Source organism: Boleophthalmus pectinirostris, unplaced genomic scaffold (genome assembly GCF_026225935.1).
Source record: "Boleophthalmus pectinirostris isolate CB_2022bp ecotype Guang Dong unplaced genomic scaffold, ASM2622593v1 HiC_scaffold_3, whole genome shotgun sequence".
NCBI lineage: Eukaryota > Metazoa > Chordata > Actinopteri > Gobiiformes > Gobiidae > Boleophthalmus > Boleophthalmus pectinirostris.
In genome coordinates this window covers 2,756,956-2,769,172 of record NW_026571299.1, presented here as the reverse complement: position 1 = coordinate 2,769,172, position 12,217 = coordinate 2,756,956, and the positions used below count along the sequence as shown (strand labels likewise).

Below are 12,217 nucleotides of genomic sequence, written 5' to 3'. Positions count from 1 at the left end.
GCTGCAGTTGTAGTTGTTGTACGTCTATTTGGAGCATGTTTAGTTGGAGTAGGGTTAGCAGGTGTAGGTTGATTTGGAGTTTTCCCCCAGATTGGGCGTTCAATACTGTTGCATAATAAAAATGTCAGAGTCAGTGTCAGATCAACAGTGTCTTAAAGAACAGAGAATAATTATAATCGTGACCACTTACCTACTGGTAGTAACACCAGGAGAAGCAACCTGATGATCATGGTGAATTATGAATCTGTCTTTCCTTTGCAGTTTTGTCCACTTACAAGCGTGAAAAAAAACTGAAAAGATACAAAAATATATACTTTAGAATGGCATTGTCAAAAAATATCAAAGAAATTGTGTGTATAAAAAATAATAATGAAGGGATCAATATCAAATGTATTATAACTAAGGATGTAACAATAACCAAAATATCATGATATCGTACCGTCAAAGTTCACACAATAATATCGTGGAGCAAGTCTCTTTGCTTAAATTAAGAATTAGGATGCAGAAATAATAATAATAATAATAATAATAATAATAATAATAATAATAATAAAATTTAAAAAGACAGAGGGAACTACATAGACCATGATCCTTTGCTCCATTTTTGTGCAGACTCCAAGAAGAAATAACAGTTCTAAGCATGTTTAAGTCTTGTCAAGGCATTTTAAGAGGAAAAAGTCGCATATTAACAGTTTCAGCTGTTTTGCCTCCACAAAATATTGCAATAAATATCGCACCGTGAGATGTATATCATGAAAATATTGCACAGAGAGATTTGGATATTGTTACATCCCTAATCGTGAGCCTCCCCAACATATCGTGAACTTCCATACATCCATCCATATCGTATCGCGAGACTTGGATATCGTCACACCCCTATTTATAACCAATTATAACGTGTAGTATGTAAAATATGATTGAATAAGTAGCGAATATTTTCAATTTGTTAAATTTCTCAAGATTGGCATACGGTACTGGTGATCTTGTACAGTCGTGGCAAATGAATAATTGTCATTACATGTTGATATGTCATTATCTTCTTTAGTATACAGACTCTGAAACATGTGACCCTTTATAACGAGGATAAAATCAACGTTTTAAATCAAAATGTCAAACATGAATAGAAAAAAAATAAAAAAAATAAAAAACATGAATACACAATTTTTAAATAGTCTATATGTACAAGTCAGTTACCATATTCCAACCTTTTTTTCAACCCACAACTATTAAAAACGATTTTAAAAAGTCAATAAAAACCTCATTATTTGCAGCCATGTTATTATTATAGATCTGTGTTTGCGACCCTATTGGCAACAGTTGTCTCTCTCTCTTTTTTAATATCATGGCATCATCTATTTCTCCAAAAAAAAAAAAAAGAAGATTGTTTTGATTAAATATCTTAAATAGACAAAGTAAGCTATAACTTGACATGTGAGTTTTTTAGTCTTTTAGATGTCTATGATGTCAATGTCTAAAAATCACTTTTGACTTTGTGTATGTTAATCAAATGTACTCTTCTCACTTTTCTCACTTTCTTCTCACAGAATCGCAGAGACACAGACATGAGAGAGTCCGGAAGACACAATAAATAAATACAGAGAAGGGACAGATGTGATGGTGGTGTAACAAATCAAACCACATGCCCCATATAAGACCTTATGACCTGGTCCCTGAAGGGTTGACCAGGTTTTGTATTCATCCTGTCAACTGTTCTGCGATTTATGGACCGATTGTCACCAAATTTGGTACGTGGGTCAAGCCCCCGTGTCCGATGCCGCAAAAAAAAAAAAAAAAAGTTTTTTGATGATCTGAGGTCATTTGTGGTCAAACGGGTCAATTGAAAGGTCACGCCATTATAAAGGATTGGCAATTTCGCCAATTTCTGAACCATCTGCGGCCTAAAGTATTCACCCAATCATCACACAAGTTGGCACACACATAACCGGAGCACACTGGATGTTACAGGTTGTAACCGGTCGAGGTAACCAAGGTCAAATATGTGTTTTTGGTCATAACTCCACGAAGGATCAAGCTCGAGCAACAGGAGTGTCTCAAAATCTCAGAAAAATTATGATCTATTTATAATTCTATGCATTTGAATAGTAAAATAATAATAGTTTTCAAGATAATCACTAATTATAGCAGTTCCTTTCTCTTTCAGTGTTTCACGTTAAAATTGTAATTAGAACAAAAATAATTTCCATTTCTTGTTTTTCTGGTGATACACAACACACTGATCTACAGTCACACAACGAACACATACACAACTCATGAAAAATGATATTTTGGTTCCACACTAGTAAAACACAGACGGTTCTCATGTGTGACCAACATCACACAAATGTTCATGGGCCTGTACACATGCACACATTACATTGTGGATATAACGATCATGTGATATGGGCTGGACTCCTCATAAACTGCTTCTGTGGTGATGAACTGACCCACCGACGCCTCATGGGGACCAGGTTGGTGTCTCTGATTGAGCTTGTTTTTTTCTTCCAATGATCAAAGGGCCTGTATTACCCTATTTGCTGATCTATTTTATGTTTCCCCATCAAGAACAGACCTGGAGTTGTGTTTCGTTTCATGTGCACATTTATCACGCAAATTAACCCTGCATATTTAGGCTGAGTTCTTCTCTAAAAGTAAAAACACTCTGTTCTACCTTGTGATGTCATGTGGTAATACAGGAAGTGCTCCACTGTGGTTTTGGACTCCATACAACTTCAGAACCGGCAGAGTCATTGTTGACCTGCTGATGGTCTCTGACTCCACTTCCACGTCCCTTTTTATTCTTCTTAACTGCTTCCGAGTACGTGGTCCTAAATCTGTGTATCATTCGTTCATTTGTTTTATCAACGTACAAACAAAAATAAGAAAATGAAAAAACAACAATTTTCTTCTTTATTTGTCTGAAATGAAAAAACGGATAATGATTTTTTTATTTATTTTTTTTTTTCATTTTTTGATTTTGTGTTTTAAAAAACTTAAACTGCGATGCCGACCTGAACCAGGACTGAATCAGGACCAAAACAGGTCCGGGACCACACCGGAGCCTGACCGAGATTGAGACCAGGACTGAGACCTTGAACAGGACCAAGACTGAGACCGGGACCAGACCAGGACCAGACCGTGACTGAGACCGGGATTGAGGCCTGAACCAGACCAGGACTAGATTGTGACTGAGTCCGGGACTGAGTCCAGGACTGAGGCCGAGACTGAGGCTGGGACCAGACCAGGACCAGATCATGATTGAGACCGGGACTAAGGCCGGGACCAGACCAGAACTGAGACCAGGACTCAGACCAGGAACAGGACCAAGACTGAGGCTGGGACTGAGACCGGGACCAGACCAGGACTGAAAACAGTTTAGTCATGGTTTAGTCCTGGTTCAGTCCTGGTTCAGTCCGGCATCGCAGTTTAAGTCACGTAAACGGGAAACGGTCGTTATCCGTTTTTTCCATTTTTCATTTAAACACAAAATTGAAAACTGAAAAAACTAATCGTTATCCATTTTTTGGAGACAAATAACGAAGAAAACTGTTGTTTTTTCATTTTCTTATTTTTGATTCTATATTGAAAAACGAATGAACGAATGATACACGGATTGTCCTAAGGGGCACTAAATCCCATCTCCACAACTTCACTCTTCCACCATCACCTGCATGTCACTCTTTGGGCACAACGTTCCTCTCTCCTTCTGTCACCAACCTCTCCATCCACCATCATGTCACCCTCATCTGCAAAATGTCTGGAATATCTCTGTAAAATCTCTTCCCATCCCAGCTCTCGAGAAGCTTGTCCCTGCTTTTGTCTTCTCCAGGTTGAACTACTGTAACACACTCCTCATCGGGATCCCTGACAGGAGCATCCAAAAACTCCAGTCTGTTCAGATCAGCGCCGACACGGTCCGGATTAAAGAGCATAAACACAAGCACATCACCCCAACCTCCACACCCTGCACTGACTCCCTGTTCACCTCCTCATCGAACACAAGGAGGCCCACCACTGTATCTACATCACATCACCTACATGACAGACCTGCTCACACACCACACAGCTCAGCCAGGACCGGGGGGACGGGGCCTTCGAGACTGTGGCAAACACCAAAGTCCATCTGTGACATGTTAGTGCCACATGAACCATCTCGCAGTCTAAGGAGCTCAGGGACCGACCTCCTGTTAGAGCCCAGAGTCTCGACTAAACACGGGGAGTCAGAGTTTCAGATTTATGCAACTAAAACCTGGAACAGTCTGAAGACGTGAGACAAACTTGACTTTGACTCCAGGCTCAAAACTGTTCTGTTTAGCTGAATACAACTGGAGGGTTTTCGATTTTCATTCCACACTCTTTAATTTTTAATCTTTAATTTTATGATGATTATTTATGTTTTGGTTTGTTTTTATTGTGATTTTAATGTCCTTCTTATACTGTGAAGCACTTTGAATTATTTTGTGTACAAATTGTGCTGTACAAATAAACTTGACTTGCCTTGTCTTGCATCAGACGGATCCTTTTAAAAACGGACTAAAAACTTTCCTTTTTTACAGAAGTATATTTCTGCTTATCGATGATTTATTGTCGTTCTTTTAAGAGTGTAATAAATAAATAAAAATCATTACACTTATGATTATGATTAGGTTATTATGATTTATTATTATTATTATTCACTAGAATCAGTTGGATCATTTCAGTTCTGGAATTACTGATCTTTACTGAACAAAAGGTAAAGGTACTACTTCATGACATCACAAGGTGGAATAGAATATTTTGAGTTTTGGAGATGTAGTGAGACTATGGTGGTGTCCACATGACAACGTTTTTTGGTTGATACAGTGAAGTTTTGATTTGTTTTGGCCTTTCGTCCACACGGAGCCGGCGTTTTGAGTGGACGAAAACTATGTTTTTTGAAAATGGGTTCCAGAGTGGAGAAATCTGAAAATGCCGGTGTTGTGTTGTCGTGTGGACAAACAAATCGCAGCTTTTGGAAAATGATTACATTGTGCCCCTTCATCGCCAGGACCCTCAGATGCAGAGAAGACTGTGATAGGAAAAATGTGACAGGTGCAGCCTACGGAGCCGCTCCTGTCGCCCCGCACCCGAGACACGCTGCTAACACTAACTCTAACAACACGCACCACACAAATTACACACACGGATCAATAACAAAGATTACACACCAGTAATTAAACTGTTCGATTTTGAGACCAAGTTATTCTAATAATTCTCATCCAGATTTTATGGCTAAAAATGAAAACTTATGTTTAACTTTTGCAAAACAAAACGCCGATATTTGTGGGATACATCTAAAACAGTTTAAAGTTTAAAAAAACGGCGATGAGATCTGCATTATTAAACATTATTATCACTGACAGAACCACATACAGGTGTGGCACCTGTATTACATCATTTTCACTCAATGCTCCATTGTTGTCTGGACGTGAATATTTATTGATCGTGTTTGGACGTACATTTTTTTCAAACCGCAAAACAAAAATCCAGGAGCATTGTCGTGTGAACTAATAAACAAGGGTTACTCAAACGTGTGCGAATGGAACAAAACACAACTACAGGTCTGTTTTTGAGGAGGTAACACTATTCTACTGTGGCTTAAAGTTCACAATCAGTTCTTAAATAAACTCCAGACTCATTACATATAGGATATATTCATTAAAGGATCAAAGCTGCCAACTCTCATGCACTCGCCCAGCCTCTCCCTCATGATGGATCCTGTGTGTGTGTGTGTGTGTGTGTGTCGCGCTGCCGCCTCCGGGAGCAGCCCTGCCCTCTCTCTTTCTCTCTGCCCCGCTCATGAGGCTCTGCACACAGGGTCACTTCTATTAAAAAACATATCAACATATCGACACGAAATTTAAAAAAAAAACTACAGGGATGCTGACAATCTCCTCTTCTTCATTCATGTGTAAGACTGTCCATCCAGGCCCAGACCACGTCCAGTCACTGATGGGTTTGTGGTTGTATGGCTAATTTTGTTTATGCAGCAAATTTGGGTTATTGATAAAATAAAGTAAAAAAAAACAAAAAAAAAAAAAAAAAGAGTTGCTGTTGGCTTGTGGGTTTGAATGAAAGCTGAGTGCACATAAACTATTAAAGTAGATAAAGTTTCTCTGGTGCTGGAAAAGTCACATTTGATGATCTGGACAAAACTTATGCACCAAAAATTGAGAAAAAAAAAAAAAAAAAAAAAAATTGGACCTCCAGATCCCACAGTTTTATGAAGGCTACATTAACTTTTTCAAATAAAATATAGTTCTGCTGGTCCGTAACTTTTCACAGTACAGCCATAAATCAATAATTTGTCGACTGTTGCTTAAATCCTGCAGAACTTGGTGCCAAATAATCTGTGTTGCCAAAAAAAAAAAATGTGTGCAGATCCTCTCATAGTAACTCTGTAGACCTAACCGAGCTGGGGTCCCGCCAAAATCTCACCAAGCTTCGATCGAAAATCAAAACTGTGAACCATGCATCGAAATAAGAATCGAATTGTGACGAAATCGAATTGTCCCCTGCTAAAAAGTATATATATTTAGTTTTCTGGTCCTTCCGTTAGAATGATGAAAGCACGTAAAACATTTTCAAAGTATATTCCTCCTCAAATACAGTGAATATCCTTGTGTACTTACTGTGATAAAGGATTCCTCTGCTTGTCTTCTCTCTCTGCTAGTCCAGTGCGTTAAGAATGATCTGACTGCTTGAAATTTGTTTATATTGTATATATTCATACATGCTGCATTCCTGACACATCACATACCACTAACAGTAATCACAATTATTCACATGTTGTCTCCTCCCAGACTGGAGGAGGACGCAGTTACGGATGATGCTGATGTTTGGAGCTCTGATGATGTCAAAACTTGTTATGTAACTCTTTGGGCAGACAGGTGCATTGTTGACCTTTACTTCATTGTACATGCGATATGATTCACCTTTTTACACCGTCTGTATAATTATTAGACTAAATGTATTTGTGCGGATTAATCTCATAATTGGACAACTACAGTGCTGTCAGTCAATCTGAAATGTTAATAAAGTTCAAATCTGAATATTTAAGTAAAGTAAAAGTGACGTTTTGGCTTTCTTAGAAGAAATCTATATGTGCACAACTATTAATGTGCAGAATTATTACGCAACTAAAAGAAAAATGAAGATTTACCGTTCTCACTTGTTTATTTTCATCCGTCAGAATAGTGAGCAACTCAAAATTTACAAAAAAACATTTCTGACATTTCGAGAAAAAGATAAATAAAATAAATAAATGAGTGACAGTACATTGTACTTCATTGTAGCCACACTTCTTCTCAAAAATGACCATAAGCTTTCATTCATTCATTCATTCATCAGTTTCTTGATCTGTCAACAATCAACTTTTTGTGACACTGTCCACACGCTGTTTAGACGTGGGCTGTTTTCCTTCACCGTACTTCTCCCGGTTAAGAAGAGCCCACGAGTTCTTAATAGGGTTTAGGTCAGGTGAGGAAGGGGGCCATGTAATCCGTGTATCATTCGTTCATTCGTTTTTCAATATAAAACCAAAAATAAGAAAGCGAAAAAACAACAGTTTTCTTCGTTATGTGTCTCCAAAATCAAAATAAAAAAACGGATAATGATTCGTTTTGTCAGTTTTCGATTTTGTGTTTAAATGAAGAATGGAAAAAATGGATAACGGCCGATTCCCGTTTATGTGACTTCCATCACTGACTTTTGCACCGCGCATGGACTGAACCAGGACTGATCCAGGTCCGAGACCAGACCGGGCAAAACTGTACTCATGAACATAAATCAACTTACAAATAAACATAATAAAAATGACTTAAAGAACCCCTCATATGGCTCTCCTCAATTCAATGTAATAACTTAAAAAAATAAAAATTAAATAAACACACAAATTGACCGCAATTGTAGTGAAAGATAGTCTGGCAAGCACTTTCTCTACTACTCTGAACAAAATATTATAGGTGCAAAAACGTTTTGTTCGAATTGCAACTGATTCTATGCCACTAACATCGTCTGCTCATTTATTCAGCAAACTTAACATTCTTAATATTTATGGGATTAATCTTTATCAAATTTGTATTTTTATGTATAAAATTCTTTATAATTAAACAATGATCCCCAAATATTTCACATTTTATTTTAAAACCAATGCAGAGATTCATAGTTACAAAACTTCAAATTCCAAATTTTCATGTTCCAAAATTTGTCACATCAAGAGCTCAGTTTTGCGACGACACAGAGGCGGGAAATTCTGGAGCAGTTTTCACGTCTGGTTAGTGACGGCAGATCAGAGGCGTCGTGTCATTGTGTTTTAATCCATGTTTGAATCAAAATAATTTAATCCATGGTATTTAAATGTAATTTTTCTATATAGATCTTTTTTTATGCACAATGATAATTTTGAATTTTTTATGTATTCATAAGGTGGAGGCTTTAATATTTCGCCCTATTGGTTTTTTTTGCCTCTTCCGGCACCTACTTTGTGCTTCTTTTTATTGTCATGTTATATGTGCATAAATAAATAAATAAATAAATGAATGAATGAATGAATGAATAAATGAATAAATAAATAAATAAATGGTCAAGTCCGAGATCACGTGACCTCCCTTAGTGCGACACTATGCGATATTTAGAGCGCAACCAGGAAGTGCCACGGTTTGGCCCCCGAACCAGAGAACAGTGCGGATACAGGTAAGAGTGTGTGGGGCGTAGGCGTCGAGTGTGCACCCTCGAACGCACTAGCCGGGAAAACAGAATCCAGGTATCGGGGAAACAGTCTGTGGGGGGACAGGACTGCACAGACACATGAGCGGTCCTGGGTGGAAACAGTCCATCGAAGATAACGTTCCGCGCGCTCTGCCGGCTCTGGTGATGACGGGGCAACGACGGGCGGCTCCGTCACAATCTTTAAGGCCTTTAGTGGCAGTCATGCAGTGGAGTACTTCAATGCAGCGATGGAGCATTTTCCTGCATAAAAATCATGGTCCTCTTGAAAGACGCAGACTTTATCCACTGCTTGAAAGAAGTTTGGAGTTTATTTTGAGTCCATCTTTAATCCAAAAACGTCCAACCAGCTCATCTTTAATAATACCAGTTCATACCAGTCCCCCACCTCCACCCTGCTGGCGTCGGAGTCGAAGTGGAGCTCTGTGCCCATTACTGATCGAGCCACGGGCCCGTCCACCTGCTCCGTCAAGAGTCACTCTCATCTCATCAGTCCATAAAACCTTTGAAAAATCTGTCTGCGGATTTTTCTTGGCCCAGTCTTGACGTTTCAGCTTATGTTTCTTGTTCAGTGGTGCTCGGGTTTCAGCCCTCCTGACCTTGGCCATGTCTCTGAGCACTAAACACTAGGGGTGTGCAAAAATATCGGAATATCGATATATCGTATCGTTTAATGTGATGATACAGTATCGATATCGTGGGCTACTGTATTGATATATCCACAAGAGTATTTTTACGTGTGTTTTACTAAATTATTTTGTTACAGTGCCACAGTTTTGTTGCTTGTGGAGTGAAAGGAAACTCATTTATGCGACACATTTGACATTTTCATTTTTGATGATTAAAATGTTTGTGTTTCATATGAACTTTGCACAAGAAGTGATTTAACAAAGACTTTAGTATCACAAACATGATTTAGACTTTATTTTTTATTTAACCGTATCGAATCGATTTGAAATATATCATATCGAATCGAAAGTGCACTGTATCGAGATATGTATCGTATCGTGGCCTGTGTATCGAGGTATGTATCGTATAGGCAACTTCTTAATGATACCCAGCCCTACTAAACACCTTGTACTTTTGGACTCTCCAGGCAGTTCTGGAATATGACAGCAGAGGAGGAAATGAGTTCCTGGCATCTTTTTTTCTCAAAGCTTTTCTTGTGACACTTGAATATTTGCAACAAAACGTCTGACGGTTCTGTGATCACGCCCCAATATTTCTGCAATTTCATGAGTGCCGCGTACCTCTGAAAGACTTTTTACAATTGTTGACTTTTCAGAGTCAGTTAAATCTTTTTTATGGCCCATTTTGCCTGGAGAAAAGACACTGCCTAATAATTCTGTACAATACTGTGTACACATACGGGGTGTTGATCTCCTTAGGCCACACCCTCCCTTGTTCGACCAAAACACATCACCTCCTCCTTGTGTGTGTGTGTGTGTGTGTGTGTGAGAGCTATTCTGTCACATCATAACACTAAAACATTGCCACGCCAACAGCCAATAAGACAATAATAATGAGAAGACTTTATTACTCACCTCTGGTAAAGTTGTAAAGTTAAACTGCAGCATTGTCATGAATATAATCCATAGAATTGTTCCCCGCAAATAATGACACCCAGTTCACAAAACAGCGCTGTGAATCCAGTTTGAAGCATTCTTTTCAGGGAAACAATGTGGCTCCTCACGTTTGTCCGTTTACATTCACGCAGCGCACGGGTCGGATCGCCAACCTTCTTCGCATAAAAAAAACATTATCTGTATTGTACCGCATTTCACAAATAATAATAACACATTCTAGACTGTGAACTTGACTCTCTGATTTTACTTGTGATTATTTATGCTTAAAGGGCCCATCTCATGTAAAATAACTCTTTTCACATTGTATCTTCTGCACATAAACAAGCACAATTTGGGTTTTGGTACATCCATTACACAATAGTTATGAAATCTTACTGATTTCTTGGAGGCAGTCGCAGTCCAGGGACTGTGTATGAATGACTATTGTTCATCACCCCGCCCGTCCTGAGAAAGCACAGGCTCCGCCCTCCAAATGTGACGTAGGCGACGAGTGAGCCGCCCTTCCTCCGCCCATCTCAGGGAGGGAGGGGGAGACAGGCACAGTGCACCCTGATAGTGGTAGGAATAAACTTTTATTCATCATGGAGATACAGCGCGTTCAGCCGCATGTGTTGGACCCGGAATCAGACGAGGACTTTGAGGTGAAGATGAAGCTCAAGCACCGCGTCCACATCAGCTGAACATTACTGATTGGTAAAATATTAATAAACACTAGTAGATCAACTTATATCGTGTTCGTGTTATGTCGTGTTCACTGCAGTGTAGAACAATGAGCTTATGCTGTCGCTTTTGTTTAGGTGTTCATGTGGGAATTGTCAGACGATGCGGGTGGAGGTGGGGTGGAGGCGGTGGAGTGGGGGAGGGTGCAAAGCGTTTTCTGCTACCTCAAAACGTGTCATAGGTGTATCTGCCGCGTCATCGTTGTAGCAGCTTTAGTTCGTTGTCACGTGGGAGGGTGGCAGAAATATGCTGCAATTTGTTAAAAAAAAACACCAAATCAATCTAAAAACCACTTCGGCGACAAATACAAGGCCCACACATCACTCTTAGATGATAGAAAGCTCTGAAAATTTGATTTTGCATGAGATGGGCCCTTTAAGGTAAACGTTGTGGCTCCTTACATTTGTCCTTTTACATTCACGCAGCGCACGGTTTGGACTTCATTGCCAACCTTCTTGGCATTAAAATTCAAGTTGTTGATTGATTGATTGATAAAGGGCAGGGTGTTAGGGTCACTGCAGTTTTTGTGTTGATAGGACCAGTAATTCCAGAAAAATTCACATTTAAACGTTGGAATGAGTTTGCATAATATATTAAACCTAATGCATATGCACGTTACCAGTAGAGTCAGAATCACATGCACACATGCCGCTGCCACTATCAACGGAAACATGTGCGATGTCCGTGCATTAAATTACGACTTAAGTTTCACTCATAAACGATGAGAAAATAGTCGTTTACGTTCCATAACTTGGATTATAATGATGAGATGCATCGGAGCAGAGAAAGCGGAGAAAAGGTGAGGAGATGCTGGACTTGTAATCAAATTGTGTAGATTTAAGTCAAAACTTGTGAATGTGTGAGGAGACAAAGGGACACACTGTGGCTCAGGCTACTTTTTCCTCAACAAGAGCGTAAATCCTTGTCAACACCATACACTCTTGACTGGTTGCGGACCAAAGAAGAGATCGCAATCTAGCGATCTTTTGATTTTTGGCACAACCCTACTTGAAAATCAAACAAAACATTTCACAGTGTGTGTAAAATCAGGCCTAAAAAAATAAGGTGCTCACAAATTTTACATAGATTCCTGCTGTTACGTTAAGTTTCTATATTGAAAATGACAGCGTTTGGGCCAATGTCTTTTACCATGTTAGAACAAGCCTGGG

General features: G+C 39.1%; 1 long non-coding RNA gene across 1 annotated transcript; it reads right to left on the bottom strand.

The window, feature by feature from the left end:
* Nucleotides 1-21: 21 nt before the first annotated feature.
* LOC129411062 (uncharacterized) lies at nt 22-6,703 on the bottom strand. The gene is made up of 3 exons (XR_008633122.1): nt 6,648-6,703; nt 191-290; nt 22-105 (listed from the first exon to the last, which is right to left on the bottom strand). It is a non-coding gene; the product is annotated as an uncharacterized LOC129411062 (long non-coding RNA).
* Nucleotides 6,704-12,217: the final 5,514 nt, after the last annotated feature.